Below are 2679 nucleotides of genomic sequence, written 5' to 3' on the forward strand. Positions count from 1 at the left end.
GGTTGGGATGAGGCATGGGGTGAGGGTTGGGATGAGGGATGGGGTGAGGGGTGGGGTGAGGGTTGGGATGAGGGATGGGATGAAGGTTGGGATGAAGGTTGGGATAAGGGTTGGGATGAGGGTTGGTGCAAGATGAAGGTTAGTGTAAGGATCAGGCTCGGGCAGCCCTGTGTGCCTCCCCAAGATGTGCTGAAGGCTTTTCCTCGCTGACAGCCGCAGCACAGCAGCTCGGGCTGCGCCTCTCCCTCCGTTCCCGAGTGTCCCGGTGATTCCTGCGGGGCTGGCTCCCTCCGAGCTCCGGGGAGCGGGGGCAGCTCCCGCCCGGTGCCGATGCTGTGTCCCGGCAAACCCGGGATTCATCCCGCTGCCCCCGCTCCGTTCCAGCCGCGGCCGGCGGGTGTCCCCCTTTCCCCGCAAATCTCGGGAATGCGAGGCCTTTCCGCTCCCAAGAAAAGGCAGAGACAGCCCGAGCCAGCGAACCCCTCCCGGGCGGTCGGCAGCAGCATCCTCCGCTCCATCCCGGGCTTGTGCGTCATTCCTGCAGGGAAAGGAATGCCCAGAGATTCATCTCAGCGGAGATGAAACCCCTGTAATTAAGTCCTGAAGGGCTATCAGAGAGCCGAGGAACTCTGCGGTTGTTTCAGAGTGATCTCAGTGCTGGAGGAGGCATTAAAAGTGCACTTAAATAGAATCTACTCCATCCCCGTGCCGGGAGAACACCGAAAAAGCCCTTCAGATCTCCAAGGTGAAATTCAAAGACTCAACCAGAGTGAGAGCATCAGCTTTCTTCGAGGTCACTGCAATAGCAGACTATTAGTTGAATTATACACTGGAATACTCCAGGAAAAGGAGATTAAAAGAAAGTTACTTGAAAAGATAAGAAAGTCCAATCCTCTGCCCCCTCTAACCCTCACGAGACAGGAGTAAACGAGCAGCTGGTAATGAAGAGATTTTTTAATGACCCTTCTTTGCCTGTCTCCCGTGTAGAAAAAGCAATGAAAGATCTGTTGCTGAAGGTAAAATAAAGCAGAGAGTGTGGGGATAAAAGCTGTAATAAAAACTTTTGAAAGCAGTAGCTGAGTCTGGGAAGATTCCCCCCAGTGTGGTACAGACGAGTTGGAGCTGTGGGTTCAGCTCTCTGCACTTCCCCAGGGAGCTCAGGACCGGATTTCCAGGCAGTGCAGGGAAATAAGAATTACTGGCATCACTCCTGGGGTGGTGGCCCAGGAAGATGCTGCTGTGTGCTGGGGCAGGAGCAGGGGAAGCTCAGGAACATCCTTGTGGAGACTTGGAATTGGGCTGGGACAGAGGGCAGAGGGAAAATGGGGTTGGGAAGAGAGGAATGAAAAGGAAGCACCACAGGGCAGTTTTATTCAGTTGTGGGGGAGTTAAAGCTGTTTTATTTCGGATATTTAGGCTGGATGACTTGAACCTGCCAATAACAGCAGTTACACCTGGAGTGTGGGACAGATCTTTTTGGGGCAGCACAGTACACCAATCAAACTTTCTCTTGGATTGATGCTCTCTGGTCCTGAAGGCAAGGAAATCAGAAAGACATGAGGGAGGGCTGTCCCCATATTTAATGATGTTGCTTTTACATGGAACATGGGAAAGGGCTTTTCTCTGTCTCATAAGGAACTGGGGTTGTTCAGAGGTAACAACAACAGTTCCACCGAGCTGAGGGCTGCATCCCTCACCTGTGCTGTCAGGTTTTGACAGAGCATTTTCTTCCCAGGATTCCTCCATCACTGTCCAAGCAGCCAGAGCAGGTTATTGATTGAACACCCCTGGGACATTGTGCGTGTTTCCACAGAGGCAAAGGGACAGTGTCACTTTGTCACTTTGCTGATAGAAGGAAATTCAGCTGAATGTGGGCCTGGAGGGACTGTTAACACAGCACAGAAATGCTGAGAGGTGCAGGTACATACTCCTGTGCTCAGACACAGGTGACAAAACCCACCACAACCATTTTTGCTGGTGCCTCTGGTTTTGGTGCCAGCAGAACCCTCCCAGGAGCCACAATGGATTTAAGGAGGTTGTGTGTTAGTTACTGTGAAAACTGCTGTCTGATCATCGAGACAGGGGTGGGGAACACCACAAAAGGCAGAAGGCTCAGTGTATCCTTGACAGGGACTGGGAGGTGCAGGTCCCCTCAATGCAGAGTCAAACAGCTTCATTTTCCCTTCAAAGGCAAAGCACACAAAGGGATGTAGCTTGTGTGAGACACATTCCAACAAATTCACCTTTTCTTCAGCACGGCAGGGCATTTTGTTTGGCTTGGCACTCAGGGGAATTCCTGATTTCAGTGCTAGCAGTTTGTGTATCCCAATCCTGCGGTTCCCTTCCCCGTTTCTGCAGAGCAAAGCCAGCGGACACAGAGCAGCTGGGTCAGTGCACACATCCCACCTTGTGCCCTCGGACACAGCCAGGCCTGGCTTGTGTTTGTGTCCTGCAGTTCCTTATTGAAAGGGCTGGACGTACCCAGCAGCTCTGCACCCTGGAGAATTCCGTGTCTGCTCGGGCAGAGCTGGTTCCAGTTTGCTGCTCCTGGTGGCACCCTGGCTCCGTGAGCTGTGCATGCATGGGAACAGAGCAGAGAGCCCTCCTGATCACCTGGAACAGAGCAGAGAGCCCTCCTGATCACCTGGAACAGAGCAGAGAGCCCTCCTGATCACCTGG

The sequence above is a fragment of the Parus major genome, chromosome 1 (assembly GCF_001522545.3).
Source record: "Parus major isolate Abel chromosome 1, Parus_major1.1, whole genome shotgun sequence".
In the NCBI taxonomy this organism is placed as follows: domain Eukaryota; kingdom Metazoa; phylum Chordata; class Aves; order Passeriformes; family Paridae; genus Parus; species Parus major.